This window comes from Pipistrellus kuhlii, unplaced genomic scaffold (assembly GCF_014108245.1).
Source record: "Pipistrellus kuhlii isolate mPipKuh1 unplaced genomic scaffold, mPipKuh1.p scaffold_m20_p_1, whole genome shotgun sequence".
Taxonomy (NCBI): domain Eukaryota; kingdom Metazoa; phylum Chordata; class Mammalia; order Chiroptera; family Vespertilionidae; genus Pipistrellus; species Pipistrellus kuhlii.
This window is the reverse complement of record NW_023425404.1, coordinates 38,084,149-38,105,514: the sequence shown is the minus strand read 5'-3', so window position 1 is coordinate 38,105,514 and position 21,366 is coordinate 38,084,149. Positions and strand designations below refer to the sequence as shown.

The 21,366-nt window shown below is 41.0% G+C and overlaps 1 long non-coding RNA gene across 1 annotated transcript in view; it reads right to left on the bottom strand.

The window, feature by feature from the left end:
- Positions 1 to 16,324, bottom strand: part of LOC123651577 — a 50,335-nt gene extending 34,011 nt beyond the window's left edge. The window contains exon 1 of the long non-coding RNA XR_006740383.1: positions 16,221 to 16,324. This is a non-coding gene — a long non-coding RNA (uncharacterized LOC123651577). The remainder of the gene's footprint in view (positions 1 to 16,220) is intronic.
- Between the last annotated feature and the right edge of the window lie 5,042 nt (positions 16,325 to 21,366).

The window sequence follows — 21,366 nt, the reverse complement described above, 5'->3', positions numbered from 1 at the left end:
GAGAGGACATAGATGAGTTACATGAAATCCACTGTGATAGACTAGAGAAGTGGGAGAAAGCAAAGGGAGGAAACCTCTGGGAGTGGATAAGAAGTAAAATGATAGACACATAGGTAGGTGCAGGAACAATAAACATGATAACAATGAAGGAATTTGTGGTATCTGCATTGGCACCCAGGCACTTTAGGTTGTACCCCAAGGGGTCCAAAAAAAAAAAAGGGAAATTACAAGTTACCCAGACACTTCAAGGATATCCTATATAATAAAAGACTAATATGGTAAGTGTCTGGTTGTCCATTCAACCAATCAAAGTGTAATATGCTGGGAGAAATCCAAGATGGCTGCTCAGGTAGACACCTAGCCGCAGCTGCACACAACAATTTCAATAAAGTACAACTAAAATATAAAATGGACATTACCCAGAACAATAGGAAAGTGGACTGACTGGAAATTCTACAACGAGAAGCAAGGAGAAAACCAGAAGGAAGCGCGGAGGAGCTGTAAAAGCCTAAGGTACGGAGACAACGCGGCGCACGCGGAGAGGACAGAGCCAGAGAGGAGGGGCTGAGTGCCTAGCTGGCGTTCCCAACCAGGAAGGAGATAAAAGCTCTGACTGTGCTGGGCCCCAGTTCTGACTGCTCTGAACCCCAGTTCTAGGCCAGACTCCGGGGACCCAGGCTCATTCATAGGGAGCTGGGCTGTAAGGCGGAACCCCGGGGGAGCGGCGAAAGGAGATCCCGGAGGTGCGCACATTGCGCGCAGAGAAGGGACGGTTGGCTGTGCCGCGGGATTGCCCTGGCGGGAAGGAGACAGGGGCTCCAGACTGCTCTGAAGGCCACCTCCAACTCCATTTCCAACTGAACCGAACCCCAATACCGGGCTCATTCGGGGAGAGCCTCGACTGTTTGGTGGCGGGCGAAAATCAAGGGCACCTTTCTCTCAGAGGCACTTGCAGCGAGTACTGAAGGACCCTGAGATGCAGGAGCCGCATAGGGCGGGGCTGACAGATGACAAGGCTGTAGGCTCCACCCTGAAACTCTGCCCCATGAGGGAAGCTGCGAAAATGCCAAGAAGAAATAGATCACAAACGAAAGAAATGGAGGACAAAAAGCGACTGGATATAGAGTTCAAATCTACGCTTATAAGGTTTTTCAAGAATTTCCTAGAAAAGATTGATAAGACCTATGAAGATATGAAAAGGGATCAACTAGAATTAATAAGGAATCAACAAGAAATGATAAGGGATCAACAAGAAATAAAGGATACATTGTCTGAAATAAAAAATATTATACATAGTCCTAAAAACAGAATAGAAGATCGCAAGAATCAAGTCAAAGATTTGGAACATAAAGAGCCAGAAAACACTCCTCTGCAGAAGCTAGGAGGCAAGAGAATCCAGAAAATTGAAGATAATGTAAGAAACCTCTGGGACAACTTCAAGCGAACCAACATCAGAATTATGGGGGTCCCAGAAGATGAGAGAGAGCAAGATATTGAAAACATACTGAAAGAAATAGTGACAGAAAACTTCCCCCACCTGGTGAAAGAATTAGACTTACAAGTCCAAGAAGCGCACAGAACTCCAAACAAAAGGAATGCAAAGAGGACCACACCAAGACAAATCATAATTAAAATTCCAAGAGCAAAAGACAAAGAGAGAATATTAAAAGCAGCAAGAGCAAAGCAGATAGTTACCTATAAAGGAGCACCTATACAATTGTCAGCTGATTTCTCAACAGAAACCATGCAGGCCAGAAGGGAATGGCAAGAAATATTCAAGGTGATGAATAGCAAGAACCTACAGTCAAAAATAATCTACCCAGCATAGCTATCACTCAGAATCGAAGGTCAGATAAAGAGCTTCACTAATAAAAAACAAAGCTAAAGGAGTTCATCACCACCAAACCAGAATTATATGAATTGCTGAAGGGGGTTCTTTCAGAAGAAAAAGTAAATAAAGATAAAAATTATGAACAACAAATACGTATCAACAAGTGAATCTAAAAACCAAGGAAATTAAAAAAAAATCTGATGAACAATATTAACTGTTGAATATAATAGAATCAGAGGTATGGAAGGGGAGTGAACTGACCATTCTTGGGGAAAAGGGGAGAGGGGGATGTGGGAAGAGACTGAACATAAACTGTGCACCTATGGATGAGGACAATGCGGGGTGGGGAAAGGGCAGAGGGCGGGGTGGGAACCTGGTGGAGGAGAGCAATGGATGGGGGGGAAGGAACATTTATAATAATATGAACAATAAAAATTTATTTTTTTAAAAAAAGTGTAATATGCTAATAATGTGTTAAGGCTGCTCAACTGCTCGCTATGATGTGCACTGACCACCAGGTGACAGACATTACAACAGGTAGGTTAGCTTGCTGCTGGGGTCCGGCTGATTGGGACTGAGCGAGACAGGCCAGACATGCCCTGGAGCCCTCCTACAGTCCCTTCCCAGCTGGTAAACCTCCCATGTCCCTCCCTAGCCCTCATTGTGTACCGGTAGGGTCCCTCATCCTGGCCTTCACCCTCTGGAAATCTGGGACCCCTTGGGGGGATGTTAGAAATTTGGTTTTGGCCTGATCTCCCAGGCCATGCCGAGGGACCCCACTGATGCACGAATTCATGCACCATACCTCTAGTGTTATTACAGACACAAAAAGACAGATAGGCTCAGTTAAGGTAAAGGTTGACCTTGTCAGTGAAGATACTGGCCTAGGAGATAACTATTCATCATAACTGCTTTTAGTTAAAGTTTAATTACAGACCATCCTTTGTGGTCAACTTTAGGTCTCTGAGTTTGCAAAACTGCCATGCAGACCTTCTCAAGCTTGTCAGTTAGCAAGTGGCCCCTTTCGTCCACAACATCAACAAATTAAAAGAGAAAAAAAAGTATGATCATATTATAAGACTAGAGGCCTAGTGCATGAAATTTGTGCATGGGGGTGGGTGGTAATGTCCCTCAGCCCAGCCTGTACCCTCTCCAATCTGGGACCCCTTGAGGGACGTCTGACAGCCTGTTTAGGCCTGATCCCAGTGGTCAGTCAGACATCCCTCTCACAATCCAGAACTGCTGGCTCCCAACTGCTCATCTGCCTGCCTTCCTGATTGCCTCTAAACGCTTCTGCCTGCCAGCCTGATCACACCCTGATTACTCCCCTGCCTGCCTGATTGATGCCTAACTGCTCCCCTGCTAACCTATTTGCCCCTAACACCTTCCCCTGCAGGCATGGTCACCCCTAACTGCCTTTCCCTGCAGACCTAGTTGACCCTAACTGCCCTCCCCTGCAGGCCTGGTCCCCCTAACTGCTCTCCCCTGCAGGTCTGGGTCCCCCCCAACTGCCCTTCCCTGCAGGCCTGGTCACTCCTAACTGCCTTCCCTTACAGGCCTGGTCCCTCCCAACTGCCCTCTCCTGCTGGCCTGATTGCTACAACTGCCCTTCCTTGAAGGCCTGGTGCCTCCCAACTGCTCTCCTCTGCTGGCCATCTTGTGGTGGCCATCTTGTGTCCACATGGGGGCAGCCATTGTTGGCCATATGGGGTCAGCCATCTTAAGTGTTGGAGTGATGGTCAATCTGCATGTTGTTCTTTTATTAGATAGGATAGAGGCCTGGTTCATGGGTGGGAGCCAGTTGGTTTGCTCTGAAGGGTGTCCCTTGGGGCGTGGATAAGCCTGGGCTAGGGGCCTGTTTGCAGGCCGGCCATGCCCCCCGGCAACCCAAGTGGAGGCCCTGGTATCTGGGATTTATTTATCTTCTATAATTGAAACTTTATAGCCTTGAGGGGAGGCCTAGGCTGGCCAGAGTTTGCGGAAAGCTTGGCTCCCTCCATTGCCAGGGAAACCCAAGCCTTCTGCTTTCTTCGTGTCTGCAGCCATCTTGGTTGGGTTAACTTGCATACTCACTCCTGATTGGCTGGTGGGCATGGTTTGTGGGTTTAGCAGAGTGATAGTTAATTTGCATATTATTCTTTTATTAGATAGGATGCTAAAATGGTCCTTGTTTTCCCCTCTAATAGTTGCACTCCTCTGATGTTGGCGGTTTTGACCCATGAACTCATCCTTTAGGTCTCAAACACTCTATCTGTCAGGTTATGCTAACCTGGGAATGTTCAAAAGTCTCATCTTCTCTGTCAGACCTTAAGGTTTCAGGAGGTGTTTGTGGTGTGTGTGTGTGTGTGTGTGTATGTGTGCGCACGCGTGCATGGGTCGGGGGAAAGAGTGTGTGGGAGGGGTTCATTCCCTCACTTTTCAGGGACAGTTTTGAAAAATAACATTTTCCTTAAACATTGTGTAAGTGGGTATGGCCTGTAAATGAGAAAGACTCCAGTTTGGGAATGAAGCTGGCATAAAGAGAAGGATAAAACCGGCAAGCTGAGCTGGCATCCAGATGCCAACACAACTCATTGTGTAGCCTTTGGCCTCCTTCTTTAGCCTTTCGGGTCTCAGTCTGCTTGTTGGGGGGGAGGAGCTGTTTGGGCTTCTGCCTTGGTTAGGTTCCTGGCCCCTCCAGAGTTACAAGACTAATCTGCTTGACTAACACCTTTGAAAGATACACAGGGCAACATTAACTGTACATTGACAAAGGCGGGATGTTCAGCTTTAATATGAAAGTTGGAATTCTCCCCTAATATTTTAATTGTCTCACGGTCAATGTTTTCCTTCCATAAGAAGTCGCCTCTTGGCTTATCATGGAAATTAATGGTAAAGAGCATCCAAGAGGCAAAGCTTTGCTTTATCCACAATTTTTAAAGCACTGTACCTATTACATGTTTTTTTAAAATGGGTTGTGGGGTCAAATATGGATAAATAAAACACATTTCTCAACTGATGGAGCTGAACTTTGCTGATGTGAATTGTGAGTCTCCAAAAGGAGGTATTCTTCCTATGCCCCAAACAAGATTAACCTCAGCTGGTTTAGTCACACCCCCTTCCTTCCGAGAGAGTCTCAGAGGACCTGTGTTTTTTTTTTTTGTTTGTTTGTTTGTTTGTGTGGTTTTTTTCAGAACAACTTGGGAGAACACTAAGTTACACAGTGGAAACTTATGCAAAATGATAAATATCAATAAATACAAAGCAGTCTTCATCTACAGTCATCTAGTCTGTGTGTTTGCTTTTTGTAGAGACTTTGTGTTTGCTTTTTGTAGGCATTAAAACCTGAATTAAAACCATTTTTCCTCACTGTGAGGCAGGTTGTCCTGTTTTCTAAAGACATCTGTGTTCCTTTAACCATGGGAGGTACGTCTGAAATGAGAAGGGCATGGGCAGCTCAGAAACGTGCAGGCGGCAGAGCTGAGATGGAATTGCTCACCATTTCTGGGGAAGAGCAGCGAGGATCAGCCAGGTCAAGTCATCACTGCCCTAAATCCCCAATCTTGTGGGCCTCCACTCCATAAACCAGTGGGGCAGCCGGCCACGTGAGAGCCTAAAGTTAAGCACATACCATTGACCACGGAGAAATGAGGTCTCACATCATTAAATGTTGCGTGTTCGCCGGCTTTGCTTGATCACACCAAAAAGTGCCCTGGAAGCACTATTTCAGGCTTCGCTTTCCACCTTTATTTGTGTGACACAAAATCAATATCTTCCCTGCCTGTGTTGGTCTGGATTATGGTTAAGGACTAAATGACTTTTAAGATACCAATCAGCTTTAATTAACATCTTGTGTTTTACATAGGCAGGCGTGTGAAGGAGAAACTACAAATATCTCTTTGTTTTCTTTTCCTCTAGGTCAGTGGTCGGCAAACTTACTAGTCAACAGAACGGCAAACCTCGGCTCGCGAGCTGCAGTTTGCCGACCACAAAGAACAGGAAACATAATTTACAAACTGGATAGCAGAAACGGTTTCCCCTGGGGCCCAAAAGACTTTCTTGGCAGCAGTGCTTTTAGAGAACAGGAAAAGAACAGATTATTCAATAAATAGGAGAACTGGCCATCCATGTGAGGGAAAATATTAAATCCCAAGTTACACAAAATGAATTTCCAGATAGATTACCTCTTAAAACACAAACAATAGAAGCACACTACCTTATAAAAGAGTAATATGCAAATTAATCAGCACTCTGCTCAAGCCATGCCCACCAGCCAATCAGAGCAAGTATGTAAATTAACCCCAGCTAAAATGGCTGCAGCCACAGAGAGCAGTTGAGAGAGGCTTGGGTTTCCCCAGCAACGGAAGCCAAGCTTTCCACACACCCTGGCCTGCCTAGGCCTCCACTCAAGGCTACAAAGTTTCAATTATAGAAGATACATGAACCCCAAGAGAAATGGATAACGGCCACAGAGTGAGCAGGGGACTTGGCTCCGCTCCAGGCTTCAAAGTTTCAATTGTAGAAGGTAGATAAATTCCAGATACAAGGGCCTCCACTTGGGTCCCCAGGGGGCATGGCCAGCCTGCAAACCACCACAGGCCCCTCGCCCAGGCTGCCCCACACCCCAAGGGAATCCCCACCCTGATCCGGGACACCCTTCAGAGCAAACCAGCTGGCCCCCACTAGTGCACCAGGCCTCTTTCCTATCTAATAAAAGAGTAATATGCAAATGGACCATCACTTCAACACACCAGATGGCTGCCCCCATGTGGACACAAGATGGCCACCACAAGATGGCCAGCCGGGGAGGGCAGTTGGGAGGCACCAGGCCTTCAAGGAGGGCAGTTGGAGGCCATCAACCCTGCAGGGGAGGGCAGTTAGGGGTGGCCAGGCTGGCAGAGGAAGAAAGTTGGGGGCAAACAGGCTGGCAGGGGAGCAGTTAGGTGTCAATCAAGCTGGTATAGGAGTGGTTAGGGGGTGATCAGGCTGGCAGACAGAAGTGGTTAGGGGCAATCATGAAGGCAGGCAGACGAGAAGTTGGGAGCCAATAGTCCTAAATTGTGAGAGGGATCAGGTCTAAATGGGCAGTTTAACATCCTTCGAGGTGTCCCAGATTGGAGAGGGTGCAATTTGGGGCTAATTTGTTATACAACATTAGACACATAATACTAAAACTACAATTTTTTTTCATAGAACTAATCATAAGTTTATCAAGGTCAATATTAAACATTAATTATGTTTTTTATGCACTAGCTATAGACAATTAGAAATGGAAAAAAAATTTAAAAATACTATTTACTTTGGCTCCAAAAAACCGCAATGAACACTAAAGAGATGAATTTAACAAATATGTGTAACACCAGTTTGTTAAAAACTAAAGAACATTACAGGCAGAAGTTAAAGAAAACCTAAATAAAAGGAGAGATATACCATGTTCATGGATGGGAAGGCTCAGTGTTGTTAAGATATCAATTATCCCCAAATTCATCTACAGATTCATCAGATCAATTTGAGGATAATTTTTTAATCTAAATCTGAGCAGGCAATTTTTTTTAGAAATTGACAAGCTTATTCTAAAACTTATATGGAAATTTAAAGGACCAAAAATAGCCAAAACAATTTTGAGAAATATCGAAGTTAAGTATCTACCTGACTTCAAAACTTACTATATTAATAAAGATACATTAATCCAGACTAATCAAGTGGCACTGCCATAAGGGATATTTATGTAGCTGAATGGACTGAATAGAGTTCAGAAATTGATCTAGATCCATAAGGTAAATTAATTTTCAACAAAGATGCCAAGATTATTCAAGGTGGAAAAGACAGGTTTGTCAACAAATAATTCTGGAATAATTGGATAACTACATGCAAACACACACACACACACACAAAAACAAAACAAAAACTGAACCTCAATTATAACCTCAAAGCATGGTTGTATGGTAAGATTATGTTTAGTTTTTAAATAAACTGCCAAACTGTCTTCCAAAATGACTGTACTATTTTGCATTCCCACCAGCAACAAATAATAGTTCTTATTGCTTCATATCCTCACCAACCTTCGGTGTTCTCAGTGTTTTGAATTTTGGCTATTCTAACAGATGTGTATATTCTATGGTGAAGTGTCTTTAAGGTCTTTGTCCCGTTTTTTAGTTGCAATATTTGTTCTCTTATTGATGAGTTTTTTGTACATTTTGAATGATAGTCCTTTATCAAAAATGTATTTGCAAATACTTTCTCCAACTCTATGGCTTATTTTTTCATTCTCTAAATAGTGCCTTTCCTAGAATAAAATATTTGAAGTTTAATAAAGTTCAATTTATCAATTATTTCTTTCATGACTCACGCCTTTGGCATTATACCTAAAAAGTCATTGGCAAACCCTAAGTCTCTGTATTTCCTCCCAAGTTATCTTCTAGGAGTTTTATAATTTTGAATTTTAGATTTATGTCTGGTCCATTTTGAGTTATTTTTTTGTGAATAGTATGGTCTATATCTAGATTTTTTTTTCCCCATGTAGACATCCAATTGTTCCGTAACCATTTTCTGAAAAGATTATCTTTTCTTAATTGTTCTGCTTTTACTACTTTGTCAAAGATCAGTTGATTATATTTATATCAACCTGGTTCTGGGCTCTCTACTCCATTCTATTGACCTATTTGTCTATTCTTTCACTAGCAACATACTGCCTTAATTACTGTAGCTTTATAGTAAACCTTGAAGTAGGGTGTGTCCGTATTCAAACTTTGTTCTTCTCCAATATTATGTTGTCTATTATGAGTCTTTTGCCTCTCCATATAAACTTTAGAACCCATTTGTGGACATCCACAAAATAAGTTGCTTGGGTTTTTATTGGGATTGCATTGAATCTATTGATCAAGTTGGGGGAAAAATTACCTCTTAACAACATCAAGTTTTCCTAACTCTGAACACGAACTATCTCTTTATTTAGTTCAATTTAGATTTCATTCACCAGAGTTTTGTAGTTTTATTCATACAGATATTATGTGTATTGTGTTATACATGTGTTTCTTTGGAGGGGGTGCTAATATAAATGGTATTGTATTTATAACTTCAAATTCTATCACTGATTGCTGATAGATTGGAAATGATTTTTATATTTTAACTTTATGTCCTGTAACTCTGTTATAATTGCTTATTAGTTCCAGAAGTTTTTTTGTTGAGTATTTCAGATTGTCTACATAAACAATTATGTTATCTGTGAACAAAGATAATTTTATTTTTTCCTTTCTTATCAGTATACCTTTTGTTTCATTTTCTGGTCTCACTGCATTATCTAGGCTTCCCAGTATGATGTTGAAAAAAGGTGGTAAAAGAGGACATCCCTGCCTTTAACCATTAAGTATGATATTAGCTGTAATTTTTTATAGATAGTCTTTATCAAATTGAGAAAGTTCCCCTCTATTTCTATTTTATTGAAAGTTTTCATCATGAATGGGTGTTGCATCCTACCAAATACTTTTTCTGCATCTATTGATATGTTTATGATTTTTCTTCTTTAACCAGTTGATGTACTGAATTACATTAATTAGTTTTCAAATATTGATCCAATCCTACCTACTAGGGACAAACTCCACTTGGTTGTGATATACAATTTTTTTTATACAATGTTGGATTTGATTTGCTTAAATATTATTGAGGATTTTTTGCCTTTACATTAATGAAAAATATTGGTTTTTATTTTTCTTCTTATAATGTTTTGTTCTGGCTATTGTTGGCCTCTTAGAATGAGTTATAAAGTATTCCACTGCTTCTATCTTCTGAAAGAGATTTTAGAACACTGAGAAAATTTCTTCCTTAAATGTTTGCTAGAATTCACCAGTGCACCCATATGGGCCTGGTGCTTTTTGTATTGGAAGCTATTGGTGCAATTTTTAAAAATAAATGCAAGCCTATTCAGATTGTCATTTTCTCCTCGTTTGAGTTTTGGCAAATTGTCTTTCAAGAAATTGGTCCATATCATCTAGGTTATCAAATTTGTGGACATAGAATTATTCAGAGTTTTCCTTTATCATCTTTTTAAAGTCATGGAATCTGTCACCTCTTTCATTTCTGATATAAGTAATTTGTTCCTCTGTTTTCTCATTTAGCCTGGGGCTAGCAGCTTATAAATTTTATTTATCTTTTTAAAGAACCAGCTTTTAGTTTTATAGATTTTTAAAAAATTGTCATTTAATTTCAATTTCAATTTCATTGATTTCTGCTCTAGTATTTATCATTTATTTTCTGCTGTTTACTTTGGATTTAATTTGTCTTTCCTCCCCCCCTAAGGTGTAAGTTTTTTTATTTTAGACCTTTCTTATTTCTAACATATGCATTCAATGCTATAAATTCCCCTCTATGCATTACTTTCATTACATCCATCAAATTTTGATAAATTGTGTTTACATTTTAACTTAGTTCTAAATATTTTTTAAATTTCTCTTGAGATTTCTTCTTTGACCTATGTGTTATTCAGAAGTATGTTGATTTCCATGTATTTTGAGATTTCTCAATTTTCTTTGTTATTGATTTCTAGTTTAATTTTATTGTGATCTGACATTGTGTGACTTACATTCTTTTTAAATTTGTTATGTTTTAAGACCCAGAATGTGGTCAATCATGTGAAATGTTCCATATGAGCTTGAGAAGGATGTGTATTCTCCTGTTGTTGAATGAAGTCTATATTTCTCAATTATATCCAATTTGTTGATGGTGTTAATGAGTTCAAGAATGTCATTATGCCTTTTTTTTTCCTGCTGGATCATCCATTTCTGATAGAGGGATATAGAAGTCTCCAACTATAATAGTGGGTTCATCTATTTCTCCTTGCAGTTCTGTCAGTTTTTGCCTCATAATATCTTGATGCTCTGATATTAGGTACATACATATTAAGGACTGTATGTCTTCCTGGAGACTTGACCTTCCCCTTTATCATTATGTAATGCCCTTCTTTATCTTGCATAACTTTTCTTGCTTTGAAGTCTGCTCTGTCTGAAATTAACATAGCTATTTCAGCTTTTTTTTCATTAGTGTTAGCTAATTTTTCATTATCCATTTACTTTTAATCTATAAGTGTCTTATATTTAAGTGGGTTTCTACAGACAACATATAATGGGGTCTTGTTTTTTGATACATTCTAATCTGTCTTTTAATTGGTGCATTTAGAACATAGTCATTCAAAATGATTATTGGAATAGTTAGATTAATAGCTAACATATTTGTTACTGTTTTTTATTGGTCACCCTTGTTCTTTGTTCCTGTTTTTTGTCTTCTGCTCTTTTTCTGCCCTTTGTAGTTTTAATTGAGCATTTTATACATGATTGCTTCTTTCTGCCCTCTTTTCCTCCCTGGCACTTCATTGCCTCCTGACAAAATCCTGTCCAACTTCCAAGGCCATTGCTAAAGTTACCTACCTTCTGAAGCAACATCAAGTAAATAATATTTTTCCCCACCCTGAATTTCCCATGTGCATTGTTTTACTAATCCCGTGTTAGTTGTCTTGCCCCGATTTATTACAGTTATTTATTAAATACTAAATTCCCTACCAGGCTGAAGGTTCTTTGAAAGTAGGACTGTAAGTTTTGTTTTTGTTTTTTTCATCTTTGTGTCCCTTTTGGAACCTAGCTCAGAGCCAAGTACAAAGAAAATAAATATTTGTTCAATATAACTGAAGTACTCAATGGTGTGATACACATGAAAAGTCCCATAGTGCCTCAATATGGAGAGATCGATGTGGTTTGAAGTAGTTAGGGCAGGATGGAAGGGCCAGAAGGAAGAGGTCCTTGTGAAGAAGAAATAGCTCCCAAAAAGGCATGGAAACGTGAGGGGCATTAAAGCAGTCTGCCCCCCCCCCCCGCCCCCTCTTATCTCTAGGAGAATGGATAGGCAGAGAAAGTGCTCTTTACTGACTGTGGTCATTCTCAAGTGTCCAGGAGCCCTCTATAAATGTCCTCTGATTATATTTTTACTTCAGTCCAACTATATATAAGGCTACAAACAATAAAGTATGAAATAAATTTTTTTTCCAAAAAGCCCTCATTTTCTTTAGATTCTGCCTTCAATATAAATCAAGTGATAATCTGTGCCAAACTTGGAATTCCATATTTTTGTCCATTCATTTATTTAATAAATATTGATTGAGCAACAATCATGAGCCAGTACTGTGCCGAATGCTACAAATATAGCATTGGATAAAATGTGATCATCAACTTTCAAAAGGCTCACAACCCAATGCAGATGATTAGATCTAAGTCAGTAAGTTGAAAATGGACTGTTTTAGTTCACTCTTTCTGTGAGCAATCTTAGAGTCATTATATTTTGTAGCATTTGGACAACTTCATTTATCTGAGGTTGAACATGTTTCTCCCCAGTTCTGAGGTTGGTGTAGTTAAGTGTGGAAATCATGGAGAGGTTCTTATCATGTTGCTTTATAATAATAGTGCAGTAGGAACCCAATTTTTTTCTGTATGATACTTCAATGAGTAGAAACAGATTAATGCAGAAAAAAAGAGGAGAACTTTTAAAAGCATAGTTAAAATCTTCAGAGATTCAAGACATCAGAACCATAAAATTGTAATAAGCTACTAATAAAAAAGAAGAATCCACCCTAGTCAGTGGATAGAACATCTGCCTGCAGACTGAGGGGTCCCAGATTCAATTCTAGTCAAGGGTACATGCAGATTCCATCCTCAATAGGGGGCATACCGGAGGCAGCCAATCAATGATTCTCTCTTATCATTAATGTTTCTGTCTCTCTCTCTTTCTCCCTTACTTTCTGAAATCAGTAAAAATACATTTTTTAAAGGAAGAATCCAGAGTTCCCAGAAATTAAACATAAAAAAGCAAAAATAACAAAGTTATTCAAACAGAAAAACTGGATATCAGAAATGACATGACTAAAATTTGCTATACAAAGCTAGAAAATTGAGTGGAGGGATTTGCAAATTTAAAGAAAAGTTTCAAGGAAAATTAAGCATCATGGATGATAGTTTGAAGTCCAAAATCTACCTAATAAAAGTTTTAAAAAGATAACAGAGAAGATAGAGGAAAACAAATTTAAAAAAATACGAAAGAGTATATTTCCATGAAATGAAGAAAGATTTAAGTGATTAAGTAGAAAGAACATGCTAAATATTTTATAAATATACAGTAGCATTGAGGGGTGAAGTGAGGATGGTGGCATAATAGATTGAGAAATTTGTAACATCTATATATATATATAAAAAGCCAGCAGCTGTAATGCCTCTAATGACCAGACAACTGGCTGCTATGATGCCCACTGTGGCCAGCAAACCCAGCCCATCTTCCAGCCCCACCCACCCTGATTTAGGGTGGGGCAGCTATCCACCCTTCCACCCTCCCCCTCGGCCCCCTTCTAGGCTGGCCCAGTGCCCCTGGCTGTGGCCCTGTCACGATTGATCGGGCACAGCCAGCCTGCAAACTGCTGGTGGCCCCTCGCCCAGGCCAGGGAGGCGCTGGGGGGCAGGTGTGTGTGGCGCAGTCTTTTTAAAATAAAGAAAGACCCGCTGGCACTCCAAGGCTCCTACCGGCACTGGCCACCCTGTCCCTACCCCATCCCACACAGAGTCCCAGGCAGAGCAGCTCAAGTGAGTGAGCGCCACATGGCCCCAGGCCCCGTAGGGGAGGAGAGGTTTGCGCCTCAGCTGGTGTAGTGATGCCGCTTAACTCTGCTGGGGAGGCCAGCAGGGCTCCCGCATGTTTTGGGGCAGCCTGTTTATGCCGGGTCCTGGGTGCTAGGAGCCCGGCTCAGGCATCATATGGACATATGTGCATGAAAAGGTGTGCACACACCTTTGTGTGCATCACTACATCTATTTCTCAGAAGCGTACCTGGAAAAGTGCTTCATCTGTAATAGGCAGTTTTCAAAATGTAATCCAGAGCAAGAGGTCTGTAGCGAACACATGCACACAAGGAAAGGTTTCTGATACTAAACAGGTGTAATTGAGGTGTTTATGCCCAAATGTCTGTGAATCAAACGTGATATTTACCGTCTGGTGGGTCTGTTTGAAAGGTTTGGTAGATCAGTTCTTATTTCACAAAAATAAATGTAACTAAGTGATTACTAGATATATACTTCCAAGGCAAAGTAGTTTACCCACTTTGTGAACTTTTTGCACGTGTTTAGCACATCAAGGCTGTTTACAAAGTATAACTTGGATGATGTGACAATATGGTTGAGGAAGGGGGTGTGGCTGGTTGTTTTTAAAAATTAGGCACCTCACAGTTTTTAAGACAAATGTGTTAACCTAAAATCTTCAGAAGGTAGGGTCAGGGGTCTTTTAAGGCTTTTGTATGGGCCAAAGACATAAAAAAGCAGCTACCTTTTTAGGATGTGGCTTAAAAGAAACCCGTTATTTTCAGTTATTTCTGTCTTCACAGTAAAATAATGTTTTGCAGCCTTTTTATGTAAAATAAAGGTGTTTTGTTTTGTTTTCATATTTTCATTACAGAATTTTAAATAAGTCTTATCATTATTTTAAAGCAATAGTTTTTTCCTCACAATATCAGAAACCTAAATTTTCACCCCCCCGCAAAAAAATGTTGATTTGAAGTAACTTACGCATCTGGACTCCGGGTGGCCTAACAGGCTCAGTGATTAGACAGGTGCTTTCACAGCCAAGGTCAAAGGCTCTTTCCCCTGATTAGCCCTTGAGAGGGAGCAGCCAGAGGCTCTCCTGACCAGCATAGGGAATGGGGGAGCAGGAAAACCATTAGAGGCAAAGGAGTGAGATTGGAAACTTCCTACCAACCATTCTAAGAGAGTTCAAATGCTGCGAGCAGCGGCGGAAGGGGGGGGGGGCATACGTGGGTGGGTGGGTGGGACTGAGAGCTCAGCAGGGCAGTGGACTAACACTCGATTTTGCACGCTGGGCCTCTAGTTTGGGACCAAAAGGAAAACTTTTTAACCTTCTGGTATGTCTATGTGTGTTTGAGGCAGGGAATACAAGATCATTTACATAATCAAACTGGCATTGGACTTAAAAGTAACATGGAATGTTAGAAATAAGTGAATAAAGTCTTATAAGTACTGGGGGGAAAAGGATTTTGAACTTAAGTGATGTATCAATTAATAAATAATTCAAGTGGATTGAATAATCACCCCCCCCCCCAAAAAAAATCCACATTTTTATTCTTGAAACCTATGAATGTTTCCTTATAGGGCAAAAAGGATGTTGCTGATGTGATTAAATTAAAGGTTTTAAGATGAGAGAATGCCGATTACACAGATGTACCCTAAATGACATTACATGTATCCTCAGAAGAGGAAAGCAGAGTAGAGTTGATGGACAAGAGGAGAAGGCAATGTAATGATGGAGGAGAGGAGTGGAGGGATGAGGCCACGAGCCAAGGAATTAGCAGCCATCAGTGACTAGAAGAGGCAACATCAAGTCTCTGCTCTAGAGCTGCTGGAGGGGCACTGCCCGGCGGCCTGATTCCAGCCCAGGATACTGATTTCAGACTTCTGGCCTCCAGAACTGGGAGAAAATAAATACCTATTGTTTGAAGTCACCAAGTTTGTGGCAACTTGTTAGAACAGCCACAAGAGACTGACACAGGGAGTTACTACCCAAATAGTACACTGGAAATTCCAGGTGCAGTGCACACACATGAGCTCCTCATCAAAGGTTGCCAGAAAGACTAAAACAGTACTTCAAAGACAAGTAGCCATAAACATCTCAAGATTCAAACAAAGTGAAGTGAATCCCATAATAAACGAGCATACATCAATAACCAGCAAAATTGGGGATAAATACAGATTTAACCAACAGTAGTTTATTCTGTCTCTGAAAATTTTGAATTGGCCCTCTCCATCCTCATATTTTAAAGTCATGTGATGTCCATGCCAGCATGTAGAACAAAAATTATTTTTAAAAATCCTCTTGGCAGAACTCGTCACTGTTTAGTGAGGTAGCTGAATAACACAGCAGGAGTTCAGTTCATAAACGCATTGCCAGTAGGTTCAACCACCACCCTCCTGATACATTTAGAATTTTCTTTCTTTATATAAATGCAACACAGCTGTAGTCTCTACTGTTGCTCTTTAAGGCACGCACATACCGTATATTGGAACTCACAATAATTGCTCCTTTAGAAAAAGGGATCATGGATTACTGAGTAACAGAGACTTACTACAGGTGCCCTACTGTACGTCATGCTATAAATCAATCAAGTCATTATTTCACAGCACTCCACTGTACTTGAAGTAGACTGTTCTCCATCTGTATGAATGTCTCTTTACTCTAATCAATCAATTCAATATATTAGTGGAAGCAGAAAACAAGTGAAATGTTTAAAGTGAATATAAAGTATGTCCCCCGCATTGTACTATGTACTAGACTAGGTAAATAGTAGTAAAAATGGGTCTCACCAGAGGCAACTTACCACATGCTCGGGAAGAGAAAACACCACACAACTGCTGGAAAGCTGTGCTAAAGGATGCCCGACGAAGTGCTGAAACCACTCTGGTGCTTCATTTTCCCTCTTCCTGTACAAATGAACATATCGAGAATATAAGGACTATATCCAACCTGTTTATAAAGTGAAAGCTACTTAACTGAATTTATTCATTTTTCAACTTGATCATGCTTTATTCACTCATATAATGAAAAATATGCCTGTCATGTACATTGACTAGGACATGACTGGAACAACCGCTTTTGCTTTGTCTGCCCTATACTCTCCTTGGAGATAGCGCTACTTGGAAGGCCACATTGTAACTGGAGGGTTGCTTGGGGAGCATGGACTCAGTGCCAGGGAAGTCATGTAGATGATCTAAAAGTTTAATAATGTCAATCAAAACAGACCTTTCAGACAACTCTCTGTGGACGGCTCACTTGATGTTACACGATCAAAGAAAATTACCTTTTTTGATGTGGCACCCACCACCCCAGCCTGAGTGGGTGAATCTAAGTCAGTCCTCTAAAGCTTTGCTCTAGCTCTGTAGCCAAAGATTAGCATTCTAGGTGACGCAGATGCTTTCAAGAGCCAGCCTAGGAATCAAACATCTCGCACAAAGCAACCTTACAACGCAGGCCTAGAAAGATGCATACCAGCCAGAAACTGATTTTTTCTAGAAGACTTTTCATTCCAGGTCTGAGCTACCTTCACACCTGCAGGACAATTTAGCCCACATGGTGGAGAGCAGTGCACGTTCCTCTAGAACATGGCATTATTTATTGACTATCTGCCTCACTCACATCTGTGAGATGTGGAAAGTCACCAACGATTTACAAAACTATCAGTCTTAAATAACACCATCCATCACAAAATGGAAAGGAGTGATCAACATTTCTTCAAGTGCAATGCATTATACAGGGGTCAGCAAGTGGGAGTCACGGTTGGCGACACAATTGTTGGCCTCGGGTAGCAAATCTATCCTTCCAGCTGTTCTGACCCATATGGGTTCAATGAACCACACACAGAGAGAGCAGCCTTCTTATTGGGAGTATCTGTTGCAACTCTTCCATCCAAACCCCGTCATAAAACAACTATAAGGTAAGCTGACGACCATTTATCTAAACTTCATCTGGTAGCCAACTGCTGACAAAGGAAAACATGCACATTAATGAACAGACAGATGCGACGAGGGAAATTAAGGTGTTCCTGTCTTGAAGAAATCAGAGATTTAAAATGTAGGGAAAATTAAAATAATTTAGTCATTAAGTCAATGCCAGATGGAAAGCCACCAGTGCTATTTTCCCTGCTAAGCACATCCCAGGGCTGTCCCTCATCATCCCGGGCTGCATTTCTCACAACATACAGCTCTGAGGGTAATGTTCCACAACCTCTCAGTTAGCCAAATCAAGAGTCTTGTTTCAATTTCTAGGACCTAGATAAGAATTTCAAAATAGTAAGTTGTATCTTTTCTTCTTGCATTTTGGGTCCCAATTTTGACTTTGCCCCAGGCCAGCAAATTTTTCATCCCAAGAATTTCCTATTAATCTTTGACTTACAGCCTACGTAACAATTTAGGAAATAGGAAGACTTGGCATGCCCTCTTAACATCGTTGACTTTTATTTTCTTTACCAGTAAAATGGGATCACAATAACTGTATTCCTTGTCACATAGTGGTTCTCGACCAGGGGTGGTTTCCACCTGCCAGGGGACACGTGGCAATGTCTAAAGTAAGTTTTAGTTGTCACAACTTGAGTGGGGAGGGAAGTGCTAATGGTGTCTAGTGGGAAAGAGGCAAAGGTTGCTACTGAAAGTTCTACAATGCTCAGGACAGCCTCAGCAAATAACTGATGAGCTCAAAATGTCAATTGTGCTAAGGGTGAGAAACTTTGCCTTAATATCATGAAGTTATCACAAAGCAGATGCTTAGTGAACAATTTTATGAATAATAATCATATTTATTTTTCAGTTCATCTTCATTTCATAACACAAATTAAACTCTCACTGATGAATCATAAAATAAGTGTAAAAAACCAATGATTGCCAATGGGGAAAAAAATCCTCATTGAAAACTATAAGCCTATATTATCAACAAGACAAGTAATAACAAGTGTTGGAGAGGTTGTGGAGAAAAAGGAAGCCTCATTCACTGCTGGTAGAAATGTAAACTTGTACAGCCACTACAGAAAACAGTATGGAGGTTCCTCAACAAAAGTAAAAATAGAGTTACCACATGATCCAGCAACCCCTCTTCTAGGTATTTACCCCCCAAAATTGAAAACATTTATTCACAAGGATATATGCACCCTATGTTCATTGTAGCATTATTCATGGTGGCCAAAACACATGGGAACAGCAAAGTATCCTTTGACAGATGATTGGATAAAGAAGATATTATATATATATATATATATATATATATATATATATAGCCTATATAATAAAAGCTTAATATGCTAAGTGTCCGACCATTTGTTCAACTGTTTAACCAGTCACTATGACATGCACTAACCACCAGGGTTCAGATGCTCTGATGGTAAGTTAGCTTGCTGCTGGAGTCCAGCTGATCAGAACTGGGCGAGATGAACTGGACAGGCCCTGGAGCCCTTCCATGGTCCTTCCCCAGCTTTGATCATGCACTGGTGGGGTCCCTCAGCTTGGCCTGCACCCTCTTGCAATCCAGGATGCCTCAGGGATGTCAGAGAGATGGTTTTGGCCAAATTTCTACAGGCTGGGCCAAGGGACGCCACCACTGCATAAACCCATGCACCAGGCCTCTAGTCTCTCTCTCTCTCTCTCTCTCTCTCTCTCTCTCTCTCTCTCTCTCTCTCTCTCTATATATATATATATATATATATATATATATATATATATATATATAAAAGCCTAAGGAACCAAATGACTGAATGGCCTGTCAACGAGTTACTATGTCACACACTGACCAACAGTAGAAGATGCTCAATGCAGGAGCTGCCTTCTGGTGGTCAGTGCACTCCCACAGTGGAAGTACCACTCAGCTGACTGAAGGGTGCCAAACACTGAGCTCATGGCTGGCGAGCACAGCTGCAGCACAGCTGCAGCTCAGCCTAGGCTCAGGCTCCTCCCCAGCCCCCTGCCACTTCATGCACAACTACATCCCTCTAAGGATGTCAGATTGCCAGTTTCAGCCTGATCCTTGATGGCAGGCCAGGCCTACAGGAATTGGACTGAAACCAGCACTCCAACATCCCCTGAGGAATCCTGAATTGCGAGAGGGCATAGGCTAGGCAGAGGGACCCCACTAGTGCACAAATTCATGCACCAGGCCTCTAGTGTGTGTGTGTGTGTGTGTGTGTGTGTGTGTGTGTATCAAATAATATTAGTCAGCCATAAGAAAGGATGAAATCACCATTTATGACAATATAGATGGATCTTGAGAATATCATGCTAAGTGAAATAAGTCAGACTGAAACAGTAAAGAACCACATGATTTTACTCATATCTAAAACAATAAAAGTGTAATATGCTAATTAGACTGGATGGTTGAACAGCGAATGAGGTCTGGACAACCTTCAGGACAAAGCTGGGGCTGTAAGGGCTGAGCCTCTTACATAAATTTTGTGCATCGGGCCTCTAGTTGGGATATAAAGCTGAAAGCAACACATGAATGAATAAGACAAACAAACAAAACTCATAGATTCAGGGAAAGGGGATAGGGTTAGTAAATGGGGTCAAATGTCTATATATATAAAAGCCTAATATGCAGAGTGTCCCCTCGGGAGTTCGACTGACTGGGAATTTGATCACTCACTATGACATGCACTGATCACCAGTGGGTAGCATGGAATGAAGGAAGCCTTTGGCCGGCAGCTGGCAGTGGCTAGGGACCCTATCATGTACAAATTTCATACATTGGGCCTCTAGTATGGTATAAAAGGAGATCTGACTTTGGGTAATACATCATCTATAATGTAATTATAGATGATGTATCATAGAATTGTTCACCTGAATCCTATATAATGTTATTAACCAATGTCACAGCAATAAGTAAAATAATTTTAAAAAATTAAAAAGACAAGTGTAAGCCTAGAATTGTGTAAAGCATAGGCTGCCCAATGTCGTATCACAAATAACCTGGGCACAGGCCTTGTTCACCAAAATAACAATGCTCTCTCCACCCCAAATTCAGTGGATCATCCCCCAGTTCTTGGCATGAAATCACCTGGGAAATTGATGGATGAGCTCTAAAGCTCTGAAGGACTGGATTTCTCTCTCTGGGGCTGGGCAGCAGAGTGTAAAATGTAGGCCAGCTGCTTGATCTTGACTTATCAGGTGTTTTCAGGAAGGGGTGTCTTAGGACATAAGGATGCTGATGAAATTATCCTGGGGTGGGAGTTAACTAGGCAGAATAACTGGCAGAGAGGGACACGGAAGTGGGAGATAGAAAGCGCAAAACTGGCATTATCCCTGAAGCATCTTCCTTTGGTAGTGGAGCACACCACGACCTGTTGTTCTCAGATTCATTCCTCTCCTTCCCTGTCCTGCTGCTGGAAGGGAGGGGAGCTAGTGCAGGCAAATCTCCTTATGCTCCTATGTCTGCGGCATTCTGCAGGGTTTTCCAAAGGAGAAATTGGAGGGCAGAGGAAGGGAGAAGCCTGAGTACTTTTCCCTTCCTTCTCTGCCTCTGGCACCTCCCTGGCCATGGCTGCATCGCCTCCGTGATGTCAATGTCCATCAGACAGGTCCTCTGTAGTTTCAGGTTCTATCAGGTGCTCCCAGGCTCTGAGCTCTGTTAACACACTTTCCTGCTTTTGTCCTCCAGTCTAGGGGTGTGGCTTCCTGCTGCTGCTAACTTTTGGGTTGCCTTGCTATCCTCTTAAAAAAAAAAAAAAAAAAATATATATATATATATATATATATATATATATATATATATATATATATATATATATATATTGATTTCAGAAAGGAAAGGAGAGGAAGAGAAAGATAGAAACATCAGTGATGAGAGAGAATCATTGGTCGGCTGCCTATTGCATTCTCCCTACTGGGAATCAAGCCCACAACCAGGATATATGCCCTTGACCAGAATCGAATGCTGGACCCTTCTGTTCATAGGCTAATGCTCTATCCACTGAGCCAAACCAGCTATCA